Source organism: Hydra vulgaris, chromosome 07 (genome assembly GCF_038396675.1).
Source record: "Hydra vulgaris chromosome 07, alternate assembly HydraT2T_AEP".
NCBI classification, from domain to species: domain Eukaryota; kingdom Metazoa; phylum Cnidaria; class Hydrozoa; order Anthoathecata; family Hydridae; genus Hydra; species Hydra vulgaris.
Genome location: NC_088926.1, coordinates 9,360,861 through 9,387,585, shown reverse-complemented (window position 1 = coordinate 9,387,585; position 26,725 = coordinate 9,360,861). Strand labels below are relative to the sequence as shown.

General features: G+C 28.7%; 1 long non-coding RNA gene across 1 annotated transcript; it reads right to left on the bottom strand.

The window, feature by feature from the left end:
- Positions 1 to 11,042: 11,042 nt before the first annotated feature.
- On the bottom strand, positions 11,043 to 19,743 carry LOC136082832 (uncharacterized). The gene is made up of 3 exons (XR_010639753.1): positions 19,630 to 19,743; positions 18,254 to 18,315; positions 11,043 to 11,188 (listed from the first exon to the last, which is right to left on the bottom strand). It is a non-coding gene; the product is annotated as an uncharacterized LOC136082832 (long non-coding RNA).
- Between the last annotated feature and the right edge of the window lie 6,982 nt (positions 19,744 to 26,725).

Genomic DNA, 26,725 nt, shown 5'->3' with positions numbered 1-26,725 from the left:
TAAATTAAACCAGGTTGTAGAGAATAGTTATAGTTTAATGATAAGGTTGTAGACTGTTAGAGCAGATTTTAGATCTTTGATCTATTTAATCTATTTAATAACCTACTACCAAAGGGAAAATTTCTCTTACAAAATATGTAAATCTAACATAAAAAATCAAATTTATACTTTACTTCTTTACAACTAGTGGTAAGTGGTGTATAATTTGACCTAAAGGGAGGGGCGTGCGCTTGCCGCTGTAGTCCCCCTTTACCCTGCCTCATAAAATAGTTTTCAAAATATTTTTAAACGTTTTTTTATAATTATATAAATCTCAAAATTTACGCAAAATTATACTTCCCAAAGTTTACGCAAAGTTATATATTTAAAAATTTACGCAAGTAGACATCATTATATCATCGGTTATTCATGAAGTCTTTAAATGAGTTTAATATGGTTTTCAACAACACATTGAAAGACCTCCTTTGTGTGTAACCATATATTAATACTATTAGTTAAAGATGCTGTTGATTAAGTAATTCTAATCGGTTTGGCAATAAAAAGAATCGCCGCATTTTTAAATTATAAAACCTTTTTACATTGTTTGTGACGTGGTATAATACTACGCAGTACCACTCCTATTTAAATTAATTTAAAATTAAATCTTGTATTTTGTTTAACTTTTTCACGGATAATATTTTTTATAACCATTATTTTTGCATGTTATATTATTATTATGTTTTATATATTTTTATATTTGGTATGCTATTATATTTTATATTTGATATGTTATATGTTAAAAAAATAAAATTATTCAAATTTTCTGTTATTTCTGCATTATTTCCTAATTTAGTATGTTATTTTAGAAAAAGAATTTTTTTTTCAAAAGAAACATGCTAAAACAGTTTTAGTATGTTACTTTTGAAAAAGAATTCTCTTTTTCTGAAACAACATACTAAAACAGGAAATTTTTGTATTTCAGCTACTTATAAAAAAAATTTTCATGTATATTTCCAAAAGTTACAAAACTTTAATTGTGAACTAAAATAAACTCATTAAACTCGAACTTCGGACACATAAACATAAGTTTTTAACAACAAGATCTTAATGACTATATTACTTACAGATTATTAAGGGTTCGGCGATAAGATATAATAATTTGTAACGGCATATTTAGAGAAAAAATGTTTTAAAAATAATAAATCTGCCACTACATTAAATAATGTCTTTATACAAAAAAAAAATAATCAATGACCAAAATAACTTAAAAAAAAATTATTTTGACAACTTGTTCGAAAAATACGAATGATCTTATTGACTAAAGAAAAAATAAACTAAAATCCTATAAATGTTTGGGGTTTACTCTATATCGATACATAAAGTTTTCAAACAAAAACAAAAAGCTTGCTGTGGGGCTGATTTAAAATATATGATTGGAATCTTGTTGTTTAAGACTTGTGGTTTACATTAAATTATTTTACATTTAATTTTTAAAAATTTAAAGTAAAAATAATAACTAAACGTACTGAAAAAAAAATGAACTTGATTTTATTTCATCATATAAACCATCTTTTTTCACAATTGGACATATAATTTAAAATCAAAAAGTGTGTTTTTTTAACCACCCCACAGTGGGACAGAGTGTGCCAAAATACCAAAAAATCAATGTCGACATTGCTCGGTGAAAATTTGTCATAATGGTAAAAACATATCCATTAGAGGAAATATCTTGTTAAAAAACATTAAATATTACTTTAGGCGTAGTTTTCTGCGGTTCTTACTCGTTAATTTGACGTGTGTTTCAAAACGCTAATTTGCATTTTTTATTTATCAACTTTCTTACGCTACTATTGTTTTAAATTAACTTTATTGAATTTCATTTTAAAATATGTTATTTTAATTAACAATGTTTTTTTCCTTCAGACTTTTAAAAACAATTTAACGTAAGTGTAATCATAAGTTTTTATGCATCAAAAGCAGCCAGTTCGATATTTTTTTTGCTTCTAAACTTTACTATTAGGTATCAGATAAACTATCCTCCAATATCCTCCAAACATTTGACTATGTAAATCTTATGCTAAATGTATGCAAATAGCCATGCATCATAAATATTTTGATACATTTTGCAATAAAAAAAGTTATAACAAAAGATTGGTTTTTGGTTAATGGTCAGTTGATGAGAAATACTGAACATGTAAAAAAGATGTTTTGTACACAAAGAATACCTACAAAATCTTCTATTACTGATATAATATATAAGTTCTGTAAATATAAATCTAAAATAGTTATATTATGTCAAATGAATGCATTGAAAAGTAATATTTTTAATGTTTACACTGATAAAAGTCTCCTTGTCCAATAAAAATATTTCGTATTTTTCACTAAAATTTAATTCTTTTTAAATTTTTTTTATACTATATAATTACATGTTTATTATTCTATTTATGCATTTTTTATATAAGTATAGCTATTTTTTTTTTATTGGTGCCCCAAGAAGACTTGACGGGCTCCTCACAGAACACCGCGGAAGTGCATTTAACCAGGAAGTTCACGCCTCCTTCCTTACAGTGACGCGAAAATATGTCAAGAGCTCGTTTCGAACCTGGATTTCCTGCTTATAAAGCAAGCGCTCTAACCACTGCGCCACGGCCGCACAAAAGTTCTATGGACCAGAGGCTGCTCACCATGGAGACCTGCTGCGATTATGAGTACAAACGGTCGCGAAAATCAGTCTTTCCCTCGGATTTTCATGGGCCGTCAGAAGCGCACCGGACACTACAAGAAGTGCTTTACCGACCGTCAAACCACATCTCCTGGCAATCAGATTCCATGGTGTAATTCTAATAAAAGAAACTACGAAAATAATTTTGGCACAAAAAACTCGGTTTTGTCGCACTGTGCACCCTACTAAATTCGCTATACTAAATTCGCTAAATTCGATGGAAAAGTATCCATTTAAAATGGATAATTTGTTGGATAATTAAGTAGTTAATTCAAATAAAATGGACTATTATATTATTAACATTTACTTTTACATTTTTAACTTTAAGTTTTTTTTTTTATTATTCTTGATGTTATTTACATCAGTTATTAAAAGGTGTAAAAATTCAATTTTTGATTTGTCTTAAAAGACTCTCTGATTTATTGTTCTTGCTTTGAAAATGGCTCTGCAATTCGCAACTTTATTTAAAGTTTTGTATTATGGCTTTTTTCTCGATGGCTTTTTTTTCTTCTCTCGACAAAAAAATTACTATTAAAGCAAGTGAATCAAAAAAATGCCTACTCTAAAGCTATTTTTTGAAAAGCCTGTCTTTCTAAAAAGTTATAAACTTTAAAGAAAAAAATATATGAGTGTAAAAAAGTTAGGGTACGGCCCCTCGCCCTCCCTTGCCCAGGAAATAAATTTAACATGCATGTTCATCGGAACAAAACAAATGCTGTCATAGTTCTAACAAGTATATAGAACAAAATAAAATCAAGCAAAAATAAAATTCAAAAAAGTGGAGTTTCCGGTTGGCTCTGAAAGGAATTTAAACATGGGCATTTATTAAATTTACACAAATGCAAAAAGTTTCAAAAAAAAAAGTTGAATACGACAATTGTATTCCGGGCTGACAATATGATAAAACGCAATAAAAAATTATATCCGATAAACAGTTCTTTTATCATTTAGGTTATATCAAATAGTTTAAAAACTTATAATTTTTTGAAAACTAATAGTTGAGTTTAGTAGTTGAGTTTAGTAGTTGATGTTTTTGCGGTTACTAAAAATATTATATTGCGTCATACTACCATTAAAAATCTTTGATTGAAAAGATAATTACAAAGAAATAAAACCGTAGAAAAAGCGCGCCCTAACCTAACGAACAGTGACTTAGTCATGGTTTAGATGCATGAGTAGCATCCAGTAGCGTAGCAAGAAATTATGTTTTCTCCTCCGCCCCACCAATTTGTAATTATGGTCACCAGCCTATTTCTGCTCTAGAAAAAAGTAAAACAAAAAATAACTGATTGTTTAGCAGCCCCTAATACCATAATGGCCCTCGCGTGGCAGGAGCTCGTCTCTATTCTACTGGTATACCCTTATGTAATTATACTTGAACCTTATTAATAATAGAGTCACCCTTCATAATATACGTGAAAAAATATTCTTCCACAATGCACCACCCCAAACACTACCCACATACATCAGAGTTTTACCTAAAGTATTACCTAGAAGTGCCCGCAAACAGGCAATGGATTTGAATACGCTGTCTATCTCAAAATTTATGTTCATCAACATGAAATGGTTTTTGAGAAAGTAAATAAAATAATTTTACATCTTACTTACTTACAAAGTAAAGTATAAAATTTGAAAGACAAAATTACTTTTATGTAAGCTGTTTTTGCTAATTAGTTACTTTTACACGTAAAAGTAATTTGGTTTTATGATGTAGTTTTATAGTTCTTTGTAAAGTAAGTGTTATTTTTTTTAAATATTTTATTTACTTCCGTTTACTTCATAAATAACTTTTTTACATAACTTTGGTATACAAGGGAAATGCAAGTCCATTTTTGGCAGTTTAAATTCTGTATCGTTTGATATACCACACAAATTTACTTAATAATTTATCAATGACTTATCAAGATTTTTTATTTCAACTATTATTTAAAAACTTTGGCGTATATATAATTCTGGCATATATGTCACCAAAAATAAAAAATAAAAATTGATTACAAAAATAAAAAGTATGCATACAACAATGAAAGGCCTCAGAATGGAAAAAAATAACATTAATGCGCATGTGTAAACATAATTTGTGTAGCGATTAAGAAGTAAGCATCTCCTCAGAGTCGCGTCTCTTAATACTGGCGTTTCGATGAGGATAAGTACTAATAACTAGTTTATCCCGCCAGACAAACGTCATCGGTACTTTTGCTTTACCCCACGACTTACACTTATTTCATACTGCAGTAAAAAAGCATTCACAACGAATAGTCAAAACCCAACCATACCCAAATTTGTAAAACACTAATATTTTTTTGATGCTATGATATAAAAAGTGTTGATATACTGCACAATATAAATAAACATAATTAAATAAATCACTTACCATACCACTGGTTGAAAAAACTAAACACAATAAATTCAAGTTCAAATTAAAACGCAAGAAACAAAACTAAAACAACTAAAATGTGCAAACAGAAAATACTAATAAGTTTTCCTCTAAGACTATTTAAACCACATATGTACTTCCAGCACAAATAAACCAAAAACATTCAAATGACATTATACCCTATTAAAAACCCTTTTAAAATTAAATAAAACACAATAGAGTCTTCAAAAAACTCTAACGTTGTCATAGATACTTCATTTGAATTTTGTTAAGCAATCCAAAGTGTAAGAAAATGAAACAGCCCACGTAACTAAAATCATAACTAAAATTCAATTAATATATGAAAGTAGAAAAAATATATATATTTCGCCTGCAAAAATGTAAAGATTTTAAAATGTCGTGAAGGATATAAGAAATTCTCTAAATAATAACGAAATACGAAAACTGTGCATGTGAAAATTAAAAAAAAGCTGAGTAATGAATATAAGATAATATAGCATTAAAGTACCTTAATAATGGTAATAATATTAAAATCAGCGGATAATTAATATATTAAAAAATATTGTAATAAGATTAACTAAATACTAAAATAAGACCAGATAAATTTTAGCCAAATAAGTGGTCAATAAATTATTTTTGGGTGATATAACAATAATATAAGTCGTGATATAAAAACGATGTACGTTGCGCGAAAAAACATTGCTTAGAAGTAAAGCTTTCTTTACGGTTCGAATTAAAACTAACTTTAAGACCATAGGGTAAAGTGACCAAATTTGAGCTAGTAACCAAATTCCAGCCACATTTTAACTTTAATTTTTCTATCTTGGTTTTTGCTTTATGTTATAAATGCGACGCTTTTGAAACTGGTATGAAATCAACCAATTAAAAGAAAACATTATTTTAGTTGGTGGGTGTTTATAACAGAAGAAACATCATATCAAATATTTATCTCAAAAAAGTACTACTTTAGATTTAAAATTTCATGAAAGCATCCAGTTTGAAGCTTATAAGCATTAAATATTTATTACTTAACGAAATATTAATTATTTTAAACTATAAATATATTTCTTAAAAACACAATTTTAACTTTATAATTAAGCTGAGTCATTTCTATAGATTGTATTTCTGAATTAAATGCACCTGGGCAGAAAGACCAAAATCCGGCCAGGTATAAACCTTATTCCGGCCAAGGCCGAAATTAGGTTCACGAATGTCTAAAAGTAACTCATACTTGCAAGATATTTATATTATTAGATTTTATTCTTTTTATATAAGTACTTTATGTTACATTTATGTCCTAAAAGTTATCAATCTTAAATATATGCATTTCTTTAGTTAAATATTTATATAATATTTTTAAAATATGAGGATGATGATTTAAAAATAAACAAAAGTCTAAATAATTGAAAGATAGCATATTGTTTCATGTAGATCATTGCTTATAGATGAAATTATATTAAAAAATAATCCTTAATTAAAAGTTTTAATAATTTATAATGTAAACTTTTCATTTTAGAATGGTTGATAATAAAAAAAATCATAATACACACTAAAAAAAAAAGGTAGAAATTTCTACCTTAGGGTAGGATATGTGATATACCCTAAGTAAGGTATAATTTTCTACCTTTTAAGGTAGAAAATTATATTAAAAACAATTATTTATCATACAATTTTCTAACTTAAAGGTATAATTTTCTACCTTATAAGGTAGAAAATTATACCTTACTAAGGGTATATCACATATCCTACCTTAACTAAAAATTTCTACCTTTAATTTTTAGTGTGTAAGAAACAATGTCATCCAACTCGAGGTAAATATGTGAAATATAAGGAGGAAGTGTTACTTGAAGCTACAAACTGTTATTAGTTAACCTAAAATATCTGTTGCTGAAATGTTAGCTGCTGCTAAATTTTTAAAAGTACCCCTAGCAACTTTGCTGAGCAGGATAAATAAAAAGCTGAGATTGGTGCAAAAGCAGGAAGAAAAAGTTTAATGCCACTTGATTTTGAAAAAAAGTTACTCAATTTTTCAGACAACAGAGCTAGGATGGGCATTGCTTTTGGAAAAGAACAATTCATGGTATATGCTCACAAGCTTGCCAAAAAATATGGATATTCTTTTAAAAATGGCAAATCATCTAATAAATGGTGGCGACTACTTATAAATTGACATAACAAAAAAAAACTTTTCGACAACCATAATCAGAAGCATCAGTTTGTCATCAATGCATGAATCCGATAAAGGTGGCAAATTATTTTACCGCACTTAAAGAAGTCATTAAAGACTGTCAGCCTAAAGTAATATGGAGCATGGATGAGACAGGGCTACAGCTAGACTTTATGGTGCACAAAATTGTCGCTGCAAAAAGATACTAAATATTTACATATGAGAACAAGTTGAAATCGAGAAATGATTACTATAATTGTTTGTGTGAATGCTGCAAGAAGAGTCTTACCACCTCATGTGATTCCAAAAGAGAAGACAGTAAAATCCCTTCAAAGTTTTCTAGATGCCCCCGAATGAACCAACTGGAGTCCAAGTGAATCTGAATGGGCTGAACAAGAGATTGCAAAACTATGGTTTGAGATTAAATTTTCAAAAAACATTAGACCACAACGTCCTCAAGTTTTAATTTTGGATAGCCACAATTCCCACAATTTTGTAGAGTTAATAGATATGACTATACAAAACCAAACTGAAATTGTTGAATTACTTACTCATACAAGCAATTGGCTACAACCTTGCGATCGAACTGTATTTAAGCCATTCAAAGTTTCGTATAATAAAGTAGCCCAGGACTTGATGTCTAATCACCCTAGGGTTATAATAAACAAGGCCAATTTTACACGACTTTTAACCAGAGCCTGGAATAAAAGTATGACAAAAGGTAATATTGAATCTGGCTTTAAATCATGTGGAATCTTTTCATATAATCCTTCGATTATAACGGCTGAAGCTTACTTGCCAAACCATGTGTATTCTGAAGACAAGTTTGTGACTAACTTCTTTGATCAAGTTAAAAGAATTGATAATACAAAAACAGTTGAGCAGATTAATCGAACAACAGACAGCACAAAAGTGCAAGATATCGAGTTGGAGCATCAAATTACCAACCCAAGATTTGTTAAAGCAAATGATCCTGATTATTCAGCCGAACCAATAACCGTAGTAAAAATTCCAGAAAATAGGAGTGATGGTTTAGTGGAACTGAGTATGAAAACTATAGAACTAAAAGTTGCAATTAATAAAGCTGCATTTACTTATAACTTTCAAGACAGCTATAGGATTATGTCTAACTCTGAAATTGAACAGCCTATTGATCAGAATAAAATTGATTTTACAGTTTCAACTCCTTTAGCTTCTGATTTTGTAAAAACTAGATCTTTTGCCATAAATTTCCCTTTTAAAAATTCATCTTACTCAGGAGATGGAGATAATGATATTTTTCCATATTCAGATCCAATTTTTACAAAAAGCAAAAAAGCTAAGAATGCAGACCAGTTTTTTGTGATTACTTCTAAGGAAGTATATAAGTCACAATTAAAACAGATGCAAAAAAAAGCTCAAAATGAAACGGAAAAAGAATTGCCTAAGTTTAAAAGACTACAAACTTAAAAATAAAGAAAGCAAAGGTATTGCCAAAACATAATCCTAGAAAAAAACCGTTGCTATAAAAACGAACTAATAAAAGTAAAAATAAGCTGTGTAATTTGATTATGTTGTTATGAATTTTTGTTCTTAGTGTTTATGTTGTTCTTTAGTGATTATGTTGTTATGAATTTTTGTTCTTAGTGTTTAAAAAATTCTTTTATAGAGCTCACTGAACTCTTTTTTTTTTTTAATGTGAATATGATATTCTATGCAAATCTTTTAAAACAGTAGTATAGATTATTACATTGACATTATTTATCATTATTAACACATAATAGGTTCTTATTTAAAATATTGAACCTAGTTTTGTGTTTGGTTATTATTTGCATTAAAAAAAATTTACTTTTAAAAAATTTGTTACCAATTTGTATGCGTTTTTTTTTGTTTTTTTCTAGCCCATGGAAAAGTTGTGCAACTCCTGAAAACATATTTTTTTTTAAGGTTTAGGCATCTTTATAAAGTCTAGGCAAGTTTATTTATTGATGAATGCTTAGTATTAAGAGAGTAATCTTTTTCTAACTGATGTTTAAGAACATGTTTATTTTAACTTTAAGTCCAATTTTGCTAAAATTGTTTTACTTGTTGTTTATCTATCAACCGGCTAAATATGTAGGATTAAAAAAATTATTGATTCAATATTTAGTATTGCAATTAATTTTTAAATATTTTTAATGCAAACCCATAAAAGTATTAGTAAAAACCTTGTTTTTTATATTGGCTGTATTTAAATTCATTATACATACGCCTGGCAGAAATTTGGTCATAGTGGCTGTATTTCGGTCTAATTTATATACTTTTTGTTATCGTTGTTTCTTCAAAAAATTTTCTTTTATAATAATTGCTGTAATTATATCCTAAATGCTGAAAGATTTATCTTTCTAGAAATGTATAATTTGCATATAAACCTCTTTGTTATTATGTCTGTAGAAACAATTTTGTAGAGATGCGGCTGGATTTCGTTTACTTCATAAATAACTTTTTTTACATACTGTTGGTATACAAGGAAAATGCACAAAGTCCATTTTTGGTAGTATAAGTTCTGTATCGTTTGATATACCACACAAATTTACTTAATCAACTATCAATGATTTATGAAGATTTTTTATTTCAACTATTTACTTATTTTACACAAAAACTTTATTACTTTAACTATTACCCGAAACTTATTTGTTCATTACCTCAAATTGATTTATTTAGACTTATTGCATTTCCCTTGCATACTGACAATATAAAAAACAAATTACATTTCGATGTAAATTTTTTACATAATCATAACCAAAGTTACTTTTGAAAGTTACTTTCTTTACACGACTTACCATTAACAGTAAGTTACATTTACAAGTAAAAATAAAAATGCAAACTGCTTTTATGTGTAAAAATAAATTACTTTTTCAACTAACAGTTATTCATTTAAATACTGAGCCAATGTAATTAAGTATTCAATGTTGTATAATTTATGTAAAAAAAATGAACTACTTTCAAATGTAAAATATGAACTTTTAAATGTGTTATGTAAAGTAACTAACACTTAAAAGTAATTAGCGTTTTTGCATCAAAATAAGTTAAAAAAAGAAAAAAGGAAAAAAAAAAAAAAAAAGGAAAAAAAGACAAAAGGAAAAAAAGAAAAAAGGAAAAAAAGAAAAAAGTTAAAGAGCCTTCTCAAGTATTACTATTTTTAGAAAGAACTATTGGATTTTGTCTAATATTAATTACATAATTGTGCAATTTTGCCTTGTGAAAAAATGAATTCAAAGTTGACAAAGACTAAAATTCTTAAAAATTGTAATAGAATTTCAAAACTTTAAACTTGAAACATATTTGGATTTTTTTCCCAACAGGTTTTTTCAATATTTTGATCGATTTTGAAACAATAGCTTTCAAATATTGTTGCAAAGTATAGTTTATTTAGTAAATTCCCAGCCGGCAAACAACGTTGAAATACCATTGAACTAACGTTAAAACCTAACGTTGATTTTACGTTGATTCAACGTTTAGAATGAAAGTTTTTTTCAACGTTGATTTTTTAATGTTAAATCAACGTTGTGTTATCACAAATAACGTTGATAAAAACTGAGATCACCATCAAAACGTAGCATGCATGTCTCATAGTGCTGATGCACTTCTCTATTACATTATTAAGGTATATTATGGATATTAAATCAACTCATAGTCAATACTTAGACTACTTAGAACTTTTTTAGTTTAGTTTAGTTAAAATAGTATTATTAAAGTAAGAGATAAAAGTTGTTTTATTGAAAAATATATTTAAACATTACATATCTTTACATATAATTGAATAAGATCTACAAATAATTAAATATAATCTGCATATAATTAAATAAAATCTACACAAATTTCTTCTCTTTTCCTTCACCTTTTTGAAATTGAGCGTATTTTAGAAAATCAAACAATATTCCATTAACCGAGATTTCTTTTGCTCCATTAAATACAATAGAAGAAACTGTAAATAAAAAAAACATATTTAAAAAAATCAAAAAAGGCAAACTTGCAAAAGATATAATGAATGGAAAGGTGTTACAACTTATAAAGGTATTTCATTTACAAAGCCATATAAATTAGTGTTTCTAAGTATATTTTTTCACCTTTGCCCTTCATATCCGTGAAGGCCATAAAGTTTGTTTTGAAAAAACTCTGAATTTTTAAAAGGCAATTTAGTTGTTAGACAGTGCCGTCCCGAAGTGGTCTTTCACGGGGAGGGGGGACATGGTTTTTTTTTTTTTGCCTACTAGAGACACACACACACACAAGAAAAATCCTTAGTATTTGCAATCAGCCAACTTTAGTTCAAAACTTGCTAAATGTGTCAATGCTTATATGACAGCTTTAGGGGTGGTGGAACACCCCTACAACCCCTTCTCGAGACGGCCCTGCTGTTAGATAATTAATTATAAGTTTTTCAAATATTTATTTTAAATGAAACAACCTTTTTCCAAAATAAATTAATGATCAAATTAATTGAAAAGAAATCATCGGGATTGCCACATAAAATTTTCATAAGAAAAATAGGATTTTAAAGAAGATTTTGCACCTAATATCAACGATTTTTTTTTTGTTTTAATTTAGGTTTAACTTTCATGTTTTTACACTTATGGGGCTTGAACAGAGGTCAATAATTTCATTTATTATGTTAAATAGCATGCATTTGAGAAAGCAATTTTAATATTCACTTGCACTTTCAGGGTAAAAAAAAAACGAAAAATATATATATATATATATATGATAGTAGAAAATGACTTTACAAGATTTTTTTTTCATTTTACACTGATTTTCATCACTAAAAAAATATCAGAAATGATAAGTCTTTTTTGATGAAACACAGTGTAAAAGCATTTCTGATGAGTATTTACTGACGAAACACAGTGTAATACGAAACAAAAGTTTTGTTAAGTGATTTTCGACTAATACATAACTGCTCTGTTCTTTAAAGAACATTGAGCACTCTATTATTTAGAATACATTTAAAAGTTGTTTATATATATATATATATATATATATATATATATATATATATATATATATATATATATATATATATATATATATAGCTATATATATATATATATATATATATATATATATATATATATATATATATATATATATATAAATATATATATATATATATATATGTATTTATATATCGAATATGTCGAATTTTTTTATCTTTCCTGTAGATGAACAAAAAGTTTTCTTGGCATCAGTATTGTATGAAAATAATATTTAAAGATTTTTTATAAAACCATTAGGGGTTCGTACTTTTGATTAAAGTCTTACATTATTTGATGTATTTTAACCATTTCCTCAATACAATCTAAATACGTACCATCAATAAATCATTGACTAAAATGCATTATATAAATTTAATCCATTTCTTTTTTAGTAAAATACTAAAAAATATATTTTAATACGAATATATTTTAAAACGTTATTTACATGTGACGTCACCAACATTAGCAACAAACAATGTGCTGCACTTTTTAGAAACAAGCAAAATATCTAATATATTATTTTGTAATTTTATTTTCTTCTTTGCAATAATAGATCTATAGTAAAATTCAAATAGGCTAATATAGATGTACACTACAGTAGGCTATAGTTTAGACTGTAGAAAGATCACTTCATTTAACATGTAAGCCTATTTATGAGAGGGCTAAACATATTATAGTCTGTATAAATATTGGAATATTTATTGACTAAATTCTAATGAAAAATTGTTTTAACACCTATTAATAATTGCGAACATAACTTGTTGTAGTTTTTCTTATCATTTTAGACAAATTATATTAAATATGAATAGTATGTGTACACGAAGTACAACTAAACATCCACTGTTTGGACAGTTAGTTGATCTTCCTGAAAATCAAATCCCATCATACAAAGATGTTATTAAGGCGCTCTATTATAATCAGAAAACAGTATTAGAAATTAGCTTGCAAGAAAGGTATTCAATTTTAGCAGACAAAGTGAAATGTGTTTATTCAAAAGCAAGTATTCCCACAATAGAAGTGAATAGCACAACCATTAGGATAAAAAGACTTACGGATAAAGTACATACAGTTGAAAAATATTCAGATGCAAAAAGAATATCAGACACGTTCACTGAGAAGTTGAATTCTTTTAGCAGTTATTTGACATTTATACCTGCAAATGCTTTGATTTGGGCATTAGAGATGGGAACTTATGCACGTGCCCACTGCCAAATAAAATTCCATTGATAGAGTGGGATTTCTGGGTTGACCAGAAAACTGTTAGAAATATGATAAATGGTGGAGTAGACAAAGAAACGACAGCAACACAGGAAAAGAGACAAAAACGCAAATTTATGAAAACAGTGTGTGATAAAGCACACTCATAAGAAGTTGAATATGAAACTGTTGAAGATACTGATGAGGATAAGCGTAAGAAGTCTGAAAGTAATTATACATCAGAGGAAGAGACAGTATCAGTGCAGAACAGAAGCGAGTACAAGGAATTATGTAAAGCAGTTGATCGATGCAAAATAAGCAACAGAGATACATGTCTTATTGTTAATGCTGTTTTAAAGGACCTCAGTGTGTTGTCTTCAGCAACAATTCTTGATCCTTCAAAGCTACGTCGACAAAGGAATTTCTGGTGAGATACTCTGGTTAAAGAACATAGACAGAGCAATAAGGAATTGTGCTGTATAGGCTTTGATGGAAAACAAGACGTTACATTAGTTGAGAGTTTTGGCTGTAGAAGAAGTAAAAAAGAAGAACACTACAGTATTGTCTCGTATCCTGGAAACATATACATCGATCATATAGTTCCTAAAAGTAGTAAAGCTGCTGATATAACAAAGGAGTTAATGTCAGTTATTATAGAGACAAACTCCGTAGAAAGCATTCAAGGTGTTGTGTATAATGGCACAAATAATAATACAGGTAAAAGCAACGGAATCATAAGAAAATTGAAGGAGAACTTAGGTAGACCATTACAGTCGTTGGTATGCCTTCTATACTGTAACGAGCTGCAATTTAGAAGGTTTTTGGCAGACGTGGATTTTGCTCGAACTAAAGGACCTTCCACATCGACAGGTACAATTAGCTCAGCTCTAGAGTATGATGCGAATGAATTGCTTGTTGTTAATTATTTGCCAATTACTGGTAAATTGACTGATTGTGAGGAAGCTATCAAGAAGGATTTTAGCAGAGAATAACTGTACTTTTTGAAAGCATGTCTACTAGTACAGCGTGGACGTCAGGCTTCTACAGATATTGATTTCCTCGAGAAGAGTTTACCTGGAAATATAAGTCATGCTCGGTGGTTGACAAAAGCCAGCAGGATTTTGCGTCTCTACATGTCTAGAGAGGTGGCATCTGAACTTCTCAGAAGAGTAATGCATTTCATTTTGAACTTTTACGGACGCATTTGGTTCAAAATCAAATCAAATTCTTCTTGCCAAAATGGTGCTAACAACTTCATTTACTTAGTTCAGTTGTTTTAGGAGCTTGATGCATTAGATCAGGCTGCGGTTCGTCCTGTTCTCGAAAATAACTGCTACTTTGCGCTTGCTGAAAACATTCTGTTAGCTGCAGTGAGTGATAGTGATATCGAAATTCGTCGTTTTTCAGTAAAAAAAATAATAAGAGCAAGTAAGAAGCAGACTATTAGTAACATACAGGTTCGAGTCTTTGATAAGAAGGATATAACATTAAATCTAGCTGCGACATCGTTTATTAACATGATTGACTGGGACCAGAGTAATGTTACGTCTTCTCCAATGCTATCAAACCTTTCAAATGATCAACTTACTTACACACATCAAATGCTACTCCCCGATGATCCATGTCATTCACAGGCAGTAGAGAAAATAATTAAAAACGTTAGCGCTGCGAGCTGTAAAATTTATGGGAGAAAGTCCCGTCATAGCATGGTGTTACAGAGTAAGAAATCCAAATAATAGATACCAAAAATAGACATCAAGAAAGATTTTATTATCAGTTAGGTTAAACAACTTTGTATTGTTGCTGTTTGACATTGATTCGTTACAGTTTACATTCTTTTTAATTTGTAATACATTGCAATACATTACACTTATTTTGGGTATATATATATATATATATATATATATATATATATATATATATATATATATATATATATATATATATATATATATATATATATATATATATATATATATATATATATATATATGTATGTATATAAATATGTATATACTTATATATAGATGCAAGAAGAAAACATTGGCAGTCTTATCTCTAATCATCATCATATTATATTATGAGCAACTTAATAATATTGTTATTGCTCATTCATGCAGGTTTGTGCAGAACTCACGGCAGACATTAAACCCTTAATAATTAACGAGAAAGAGACTCTTGGCAATATTTAACAAAAAATTTTCTTAGTTGACGTTAGAAAAACGTTTTTTTTACTGTTTTTTTTTTTATAAAAAACATACATGAACATAAAATATTATCGAAATGAAGATAGTTTGGTAATTGTGTAACTTATTAATAAGTTCGCTTAACTTTTTTTTTGATTACTATACTAAAGAAATTTTCCTTTATTTTCTCACATTGAATTGTTGTTGAAGGACTCTATATTCCTTTTTTTATTATATATTCTAGATAAATCTTCACATGCATTTCCTTTGCGCCTTCCAAAATTCAATGAAAAACTATTATGTAATTATATATTATGTTGCAGTTAGTTAAATCAGTTTAGCACTTTTGGTCCCTAATTTCTGTTTTTTGAAAATAGCGGAGAGGGGAAATAGGGACGTATGGGGGTGGTGTATTCTTTAATATATTTATGGCAATGTTTTTTTACATAGGTTCAAAGTAAATAAAATATAAAAAATGAGTAGCAACTATGGGTATTTAAGCTGAGAGTAAGTTTAAGTACCCATAGTGAGTTTTTTATTAAAGTTTTAGAAACTTAATTTAACTTCATCGAATTGGTTAAACCTAGTCAAGACGGTCTTTATATTAAAAAGACAACCTTGACTAGGTCTTTTTTGCTTTAACAAAACATTTTTTTTGTTAAATACACCATTACTATAATCGTTAATTACACAATAACTTTAATTTCATTTAATTGTACACAGTTACATTATTTCGTAGATTTGTAGGCTTAATTGTTACCCGCAATCAGAGCCGTAGTCAGGCTCCACCGTACCTCCGATTCGGGAGAGGGGCAATTATTTTAGGATATCCATTTTGAAGTTTAGGAACCATTTTGCAAATTAAAGGGCCCTTTTGTAATAAATTAGTGATGGATCTATTAAAAGTTATTTAAGAATTTGAGGACCTAACGGCTGGTTTTAGGCAGGGTGCGACCTCCGACCCAATAGCCATGTAACTGTCTGCTGTAGTTGGTAAGTTAAAAAATTTTTCTTTATTTGCTATTTCAAGTACTGTTTATTAAAGCAAAACTACGGATTTAATCGCAATTTTTTTTTAAACCATTTCATATTTGTGAAGTTATAAGCTTATGAATCATATAATGTTTGGGGTTATTCATAAAAAAATGAACATAATAATGCTTAAAAAGAATTTTAATGAAAAAGATATCATTTTTATTGTCTTTTTAACATTTACTAGTTGTATAACAAATTCGTCTGTTTATTGTTTAAATCATTATACAAACTTATCTAATGTTTAATTGTTTAATTATTTCTCATTGTGTAACTTGTAACTGAATTCCATATTAAAGTGTTTAGTTTTGATATACAAATTTTTTGTTAGTTTTAGTCCAACCTACACAGCCTGACTCTAGTAAGTTTGAATATTATAACCTTGGGATATCTTTATAAAAGTTGAAACTGCTTTGGCTAGTAAATCTAAAAGCTATTACTTTAAAACTGCGTGCAAATTTAATGTGAATTTCATTTTTTTTTTTTGTTGATAACTTCCTTTATTGTTTTTAATTTCATATACGTTTGCAATAGTTGGTAAGTTTAAAAATCTTTTTTTTAACTGTGTGTAGGTTTAAACCCAAGTTTTAATTTTTAATTTTTGTTTATTACTCCATTTTTTTTTTAGTTTTCTCTACACCCTCCTCAGTTTTTAAATCTAAAAACTACTACTTTTTAATCCATATATAGATGCTAAAATCAAATACTGGTTGTTGAATACATCCTTTTTTATTTTTTAAGTTAAATTTACATGCCTGACAGAGCATTGGTAAATCATCTTAGATTTATAGATACCAATGTAGTCCAGAAGGATTTGTAAAATTTATAGATATAAACAAACTACCACGTGGTATTATTCCAAGGTATGGAAACCGTTTTACATTTTCACATATGTTTTATGTTTTCATCCAGCATTAAAATGATTTTCTACATTATCATACCACTGGAACTGTAAAATAATCTAGTCAATAAGCACTCCTGTGAGTATTATTTTATAATCCAACTGCTATAAAACTAATGGGCGTGCTAGCATTATTTGGAAAAATTTTCCTGGACAAATTTTACGTATCAGCTGATGCATATCTTGATCATGTTCCTGGTATTTAGGTAGAAAAAAAATGTCTCGAAAACAATTACTAATTGCAAATCAAGTTATCCTACATTATTATTATTGTCAAGATTGGCTTGGTTCAACGATGTACGATATTTTTCTCTCTTTCTATTACTACATAACTTAAGGAGGTGACCGTTAGTGCGACATCTTAAAGCAACTACAAATTTTTAACATTTCTAATGAAATTACAAATAAAAGTTTTAATTTCATTGAATGATATAAAAAATTTTAAATTATTTTTTTAGTTATTATAACAGATTTTTAGCTCATTATAAAAAAGATTGTTGAACATTAGAAGTTAATATTTTATATTTTAGTTCATTCTAATGGAAATTTAGTCGATTTTTCTTTTTATCCCCATTTATTTTATGACTTGACAAATTTTATTTAAATCTATATTTCCATTTTTGTTAACTTAAATCACCATTTATATCTCTCTCAACATATAGCTGAAATTATCGTAAACAAATTCTTAGAAAAAAACTTACTTTTTACTAAAATCTTTCTTATTACTTGTTGTGAATGATGCCTTCTGTAATTAATAAACAAACTTAAATTAAAAAACAAACTTAAATTAAAAACTGTTGTTAACAAATAGTTAGAAAAGAGGTTGCTTAAAAAAAAAAAATCATTCTTATTAAGGTTGAGTGGGGCATATTGGGACAGTGAGGCATAACGAGACAGCTAAGCCTGAAACCTTTTGTCTCAGCTAAAAATAATAATTTTTTTATAGTCTTTAATATTGTTAACATTGTTTAACGATGGTGAGAAATTATAAAAGAAAGATCAATCATCCAAAACGGGATAAAAAGCAGTTTTATCTGTGAACTTAGAATTCAAAAAGCTGCAGATAAATAGACATATTTAAACTTGCTATGCATTATAAAATCATGCTAATAAACCAGCTCATTAAAAATTTACCCAATAATATACTAAATATTTGATTATGTTTTTGAATATTTTTTGTGTAATTTATGTGATCCATAATAATTTTTGTTTAATTTTAAATCTAGTTATAGTTACCAACTTAATAATACATACTAGTTTCGCCATATCTAAATATTAGAACATTTTCTTAAGTTTGTTTGTTTGAAAGTGTTTTATAATAAAACACGAAAAAAGCTTTTTATTTTTTGGTTGTTATTCCTTTTTTGGTGGTGTATGGGTGTATGGGCGTGTAACTTGAATTGATATGTTACTTTTTTGAGATTTTAATGTCTAAACATGTGCAAATGATAAAATATATTTATTTCTTATTATTTTTAGAGCTTTATATTAAAGAAGAACTGCTTCTTTTTAATTGTCCTGCTTTACCCCACCCAGTTGCAAAACATAGAAATTTTGCTAGTTTAGAGTTTTATAACTGTGGTCGTCATAGCTTATTTTTAGAAATTTTTGTTTTGTTGTTTCGTTTTCTTTTTTTATTGAAAATTTGGAAACTTATAAAAAACAATGTTAACTATGTTAGTATTATGTTACTAGTTAACTATAATAGTTTATCCGCAACTAGCATTTGTTTCTTAAGTGTCCCGATTTGCCCGGCTTTACCTTAGCAACAACTACAATATTTGTAGATAGTTGTAAATATAGTAGTTGTAAAAAAAGTGTACGTCCTTTGATCCTAATTATAACTGCGATCAAAGAACATATAATTTTTTTACAACTAGGTTTCCAACATTAATTTAATAGATAAAACGGAGTCTTTTGAAATGAACCTTTAAATGAAGTGTAACAATAAGAAGCCTTTTCCCTAGTAAATCAAGTTTTTTTCAATAGTTTATTTCACCAGATCCCGTTTTACCTAACAAATTAGTGTTGATAAATTTATTTTTAGAATCTAGTAAAAAAAAATTCACAAACTTACTATCGATAACTTTATGTGTCCAACCAGTTTACCATAAAAAATAAATAATGTAATTTATATCTAAGATTTGCCTATAAAAGGTAAATATGTTTAATCTGTGTGTGCCAAAAAATATTGTTTTTACAAAAAAAGCATGTGACATCTAGTAATAAAACAAAACAGCTTATCTGAGAGAAAATGCCGCCAACAATATTTACTGGCGGTACTCACCGAATAAAGATTTATTTGGGCAATAAAACACAGATTAAACATATATTTAAGCAAATATTTTTTAGGAAATATGTTTATATTTAGGCAATATCTTTATATATAAATATAGGCATATATTTTTGGGGCAAGTCTTACATACAAATTGCATTATATATTTTTTAATAAGTACAATAATTGTTGTTTTTACAAATAAAGCATGTGACACCTATTAATAAAACAAAACAGCTTATTTGTGATAAATTGGTAGACAGTGACAAATTTAATAAGTATTTAATTAAATTAAATTTTGTCTGAACATTTCGGCTAGTTTATACCAAAACAAGTTAGATTAAACTAAACACTAAATTAAATAAGTTTATTGATATATTTATTTTATCAAGCTAAATTTGATTTAGAATTTATTTTGAAAGGTTACATTATTTTGAAAAGGTTTCATTAAAAAAATTAAATCGATTAATAAGAAATTAAATTTTGAAACTACCCTATTTCATATTAGATATTATTAAGCTTTAAGTTTTTTAACACCCAAGTATAACTGGAGTTGGAGGGCAAGGTAACATATTAACGATGTAAACCTATGCAAAATAACACAAAACGCGTTTACGACGTTTATAAAACGTACTAAAACGCATTAAACGTTTTATAGACTTCTAGCACACACAACACGTTAATCGCGTCCTGTGATTCTTATAATAAGTTTCTTTACAATAAGTAGTTTGAAAAATTTTTGAAATTAAGAATAATCAGCATAAAAAGAAATAAAACAACCCAGTGGGCACAAGAACGTTTTGCGATCGTTTTTTAATGATCCCGTAAAAACGTTTTTTATTGGTTTTTTAAACGTCCAAATAAAACGGTGACCGGACGTTTTTGAAAAACGTTTTGAGAACGTTTTTTAAAGGGTCCTTCAAAAACGTTTTTCATTGGTTTTTTAAACGTCCAGATGAAGCGGTGAACGGACGTTTTTTATTGGTTTTAACTAAATCTAAATAAAACGTTTCATCGTTTTTAACGTTTTCCGAAAAACCTCTTTTATAAGTACAAGTTATTTAAGTAATTAAATTATGTTATAAAAGAAAAAAACATATTCACAAACAGAAACTTAGGTCTAACAGCCTAGATCCGAATAAGTAACTAAAAGTTTTAACATTTTGTGGTTATTTACAATTTAAGCAGTATGTGACACTAATGTTCCTAAAAAGAAAAAAGCCATAGAAATCTTCTATTCACTTCACAAGCATGTAAAAAAAATCTACGTCATACACACCACGTTTATTAAAAAACTACCTATAATTACTCCATATCATGTATTTTTTTAAATAATCTATTTCCATAAGTTCCAGCATTCATAAAAAAATGCTAAAACACATTTGACATAATGTTATCCAAAACATTATTAGCAGACACTGAAAAAGACCATAAAAAGTCATAGAATATATTAGTTTTATTATGTTTGAAATGTCTTCAATATGAAAAGCATTTATCAAAGTTTTTTAATTTAAAACAGAGTTTCATTAACATTGTGTATCTAATGAGCTTTTAAATTAAAGACATCAATAAAGAATAATAATAAAAAAAACGCAGTGTTAAAAGAAAAATGAAATGTTTGATAAGTGATTTTGTAACAATTTGCTGTTGCTTTGTAACGTAGTTTTTTAATAAATGTGGTGTGTTTACATAGTGAGATATAGCCAAAGAGGCTTTTGCGACGAGAGCAAACAATTGAGGCAACGCAAAAAATAAAAAGAAAGAGCAGGAAAAAAACTTTATTTCTTCTATATTATTCTTTTTTTTTGAACTATAATACACTTTCGACTTCAATATGTCAAGACGTGTTTAATCGAGCTCCATATTTTTGCTTCAATTATTATATATTGGTTATATTATCAAGTTAAATTTTTATTATTTGTTGCCGATACTGTTTGAATAGGTTGTTGTATTTGGTATTTTTCATCTAAATCTAAAAACAAATACTGGGAAATAATTAACTTTAGCAACAAAAAAAATTATTATAACAACTAGTAATACACATTTTTAAAGGAAACTTGAAAAAAAAATTTGATATATAGTGAGACCTTACTAAAATCCAATTACCGATGTCAAATTGAATTATCGCTTCACATAAACATTTTCACATTAAACAATGACGAACAAAAAATTTCATGTAAAAAATGGAAAGTTAACAACAGCAATTTTGGACGAAGTTTTGTTGGAATTACAAATCGAAAGTATAAATTTAAAAAAGATTGTAAGAAAACATAGTGGGGATATTTTTAATTTAAAAAATAAAGCTCTAATTTATAAAACAAGGAAAAACGATGTAGGGTAACCTTGGGCAAAGCGAGACACCGGGGCGAAGTAAGACAAAAAGTTTTTCTGGAATGTACAAAATTTTTTTGAAATGATTCAGTAATTTTGTTAAATTATATTATTTTGTTAAATTCTATTGTTAAATTAGTATTCTGTGTGGACCTCTGGCATAGTGTTGGTTCACCAGTAAATCACTTTATATAAATGTATGTTTGTTTTGTTCGAACCTCTGTGCGGTGGTTGTCCTCTCATAATTCACTATGTATATTGTTAAATTATATTAAAAATTTCATATTTTTTTTATGTTTTAAAGTAGTTTCCATCATTTTTTTCATATAATATGACATAGAAAAGTGGTTTTAAAGCTTACGAGTTGCGCCAATTTGATTGAAAAATCGAAATTAATTTTTTTTTCTTATGTAGAAAAAATCCACGTACGCTGCCATTTTTTATATAGAACAAACATATTATTGAGTTTGTAAACATTTATTTGTTATCTTTCAGCTGCCATTCTTCTTTATGTCAGATTATTTTGTTCAAAGATATTTAAGAAATATATAAAGAGCACAATGGAAAAAACAGCAGAGTCACATTTTTCACATTTTGAGAAAACCTATATTAAAGGTTTGAAACCTTTTTTTTACAAATTATGTGAGAAACTGTCAATTCTTTCAATTTTTAAGGGAAGGTCATCGATTTAAGCATCAAATTTTAACAAATAAATATTCTGAAAATCATGTTAGCTCATGGAAAATTTTGTTTTTTCAAAATGTGTTCAGATTGGACTCTGCTTTTTTTTCCGTTGATTAGGACTTTGCCTGTTTTTCTATTGTAACACATAAGAAATAACTATATAAAACCATTAAATTTTAAAATTTTTTTATTTTAAACAAATAAAAAATAAAAAGTGCATGAACATTTACTGGTCTTGACCCTCATCTTCAACTTTATCGTCATACGGCAGAGCATCATAGAATGCCTCTTTGGTGGTAAATTTTTTGAGGACTTGGAGGTCTTTGTACTTTGCAGCTGATATAGCCAGTCTGTCTTCATACAAAGCTACTGGCACTGCTGTACTGCATTCAGTACTGCATACTGAAAAATTGTTTTTTCTCGTTGGAACAATGATGTTTGTTTTCAAGAAAATACCGTTCCATGAGTCTCTGTGACAAACGGTCCCTGGACCTTCATCCTTGTTAAAAACCATTTCCCGAATGGGGCGCGTGGGGAACGGGCAGCCTTTCTTATACAATGGCCTTAGAAAGCCGGAGAAGTTTTTGACCAGATCCTGTTTAACATCAGTCACGTTAAATGGTGTAGGATGTTTTCGTGCTTCACTAAATATTTTTATCCAGTCTTCTGGAACACTAGCACTAGACTTTGTATTTACTGGACCCATGTCCCTGTCACACTCCATATAAGAATGTCCGCGCTCAGGGAATGTCACTGTCACTGAGGTAAACCTTTTTCTATGGTGCACCATATAATCTAAAAACCGAATCAGGGTAAAGTTCTTATTCTGTCCTGAGCAGGAATCGCAGAATAGTTCAAGGTGAGTAACCTCTTCGCTGACCTTGGTTGTGATGTGGTCATACAGGAAAGAAGCCACCTCATCTGAACCTTTCCTAGCGACAGTCTCATCATAGCAGTAAAGAAAAACATCATCAGTTGATAGTTGGTGAATGTTAAATGATTGGTATGTGAGCTTTCTGTTGTAGTAAAAGTCATTGGTGGACTTGTTGGGTAGGTTGACATTTTTTTGGTAGTCAAACGTAAAGGCCTCAAGATGAGGTGTAATCTTAGCCCTTCGCTTAGCGTCTCTTTTTCTCCGGTAGAATGTGTCAGCCTTTCGCTGGTGGAGATCTTTTTGAAATTTTAACTGCTTCAGGTCCCTTATGAGGACTTCATTTGTTGGGTCTGATTCAAGAGTCTTTGTAGCAATTTCTATTTTTGCCAAGAACTGGTCGCAGGCTGAGCAAGTGTCGGTTCTTGGGTACCCAAAGCCAATGTTAAAATCGTTGTTGAATATAAGCCTGTATGACTCATACACTAAACTGTCTCCTGGCCACTTCTCTTGATATAAATCAAACATCTTAAAGATGCTGAGTTCTTCTGGCAGGTACAGCCGTCTCGTCTTCTCTTGTGAGTAATGAGACTGCCGACCCCTAAACGAAGAGATGTGGTCTCTTATTCTCTGCCGCAGTTCATCAGATATTTTGTGATGACTGCCATGCTTTCCTCGTCCATTAACAGGAGGCAGGCCTGGGGTGAGTAAAAAAAATTAAAAAAAAATTAAAAAAAATTTATAAAAATACATGTTCAGAGAATAACAGCACTCTTTATGAATTTCAACATTTCTTTTTAAATATTGAAAAATATTAATATATAGACAAGAAAGGATTATAGAAAAATGTGCATTTTTTTTACATTAACTATGATAAGAAAAAATAGCTTTTTTATTCCACAAACTGAAACAAAAAACTATTGCTAATAGTATAAATTACCTGTAGTAGCAAGACTTCTCTTGATAGTCTCAAGTCTCCCTTTCTTAATTCCAAAGATGGAGATGAAGGCTTGAAAGCAAACATAGGCAAATGAATCTGGGTCAACATCATCTGTACTCTTCAGGAATACTTTATAGTGATAGCTGTGACTGTTTGCACTTTTAGGCTCTTCCTTTCGAGGTCTTTTTCGGCTAATCTCCGCGACTGTGATCAGTGAAGCAAGATAGGAATCCTGTAAAAAGAAGCAATATAAGATTATTAATGCAACCGGTCACACATCTTTGGAAACACAAGCATTTTTATAAAATTTAAAAATATATAAGCCTACCTACTTTGTTAGAATTAATAAATTTCACTGCTTTGTGCTAGGACCTAGTCAGAAAGTTGAACATAATAGAATGATCGATTTTATCAAGAATGGTCTATAGATAGTTGAACATAATGGAATTATCGATTTTATAAAGAAGTTTTTTTTTATTAGATAGACGTCTAGGCTTGTTGGTATGCTGCGTTCAAATAGAACAATGAACTGTGATATTGGGTCCACCCCACTAAAAAACTAAGTTAAAAATGCCTATTAAACATACAATACCAGCCTTGGGTATCATAACACAGTAATACAACCAGATGTCTACCATGGTTATGATTCAGATGTACAGGTCTAGCTATTCTAGACCTAACTAAATTTGAATGAAAATGAGAATGAGAAACTCTTTGTCTTATTTAATCAACATGTTCATGGTGGACTAACAGGTGCATTAAAATTATGAATCTAGGTCTAGACCTCAATCTAGAGCTAGTATTATAAATAAAAAAATAGTCTAGAACTATATTTAAAGAGTTTAATTTAAAACTTAAAAGAAGAACTCACCTGAGCATCCTTTGTTGGTAATGCATTGAATGACTCGAGGAGCAAGGCTCTATTCTCTTCTTTGACTATTTGAAAGCATTTAAGTCTTATACATTTACAGTCAGGGCCAGTTACATGAGATGACAACCTCTGTTTCTTTGCTATGTCTTTCTTACTGCCATTTTTCTTTCTCTTTTTTGGCTTGTCTGTAACAATAGGTGGAGCATCGTAGTCAGCCATTTTGTTTTAGTATAGATTCTTTGTGTACTGGTTACTCAAATGAGCTTGTGTACTGGAACTCAAATGAGCTTAATAAAAACACCCTATTTTGATCCTTATGAATTTAAAATCAAAAAAGATTTAAATTTACTTTCTATATTACACTTAAACATAAGAAGCATGCGGCAAAATTTTTAAAAGTTTAAAGAATTTCTATCTATTATAAATTACACGTTCGACGTCATATCTCTGTCAGAGACTTGGCATGATTCAGAATGTCCTCTAGAGTTGAATTCTAATTATAGTATGGCAAATTACAAACTAATTAGCCAACCACGAGGAAGCAATAAAAAAGGCGGAGGCATAGGTGTTTACGTGCTCAAAAAGTATTAATTTAAAATAAAAAAGCCATTAAGTGTAGCAAACAATAATTATGAAATAATTAAATATATGAAGATCACAATGGAAATCAAAATGGCAGAGTCACATATAATGTTATTATATGGACCCTGCCTTTTCTTTCCTTGTCACTGGTGGACACTGCTGTTTTTTCCATTGTATACCATATTTTCTTATTCCATTTTACCATAGACTCCATACCATAGACTCATGTCGGTTTTTTCATTTGAAACTTGGCTTAAAAGAAGCATTTTTCAATGCTTTATTACCCAAGGGCCATAACTGAAAAATTATAAAAATGTGACTCTGCCGTTTTTTCCATTGTGGTCTTCATATAACTTCACATTTTCGGGAAAAGTGCGACAACGGTAGTTACTGAAAGAGATCGTCAAAGTAAACGTTTACAATATCACCATTTTATGAAAGAATTTTATGTAAAAGTAAAACATAATTTTCTTAGAAACTTTTAAAGAATATAACATAACTTTGTTATCATTTAGTGACCAAATATTTTTAAATGAGAAAATACAAGAGGGAAACTAATCAAGCTAACTGGAACAAAGATGACAGGAAAAATGCTATTACAACTGTAAATTTGGAGCAG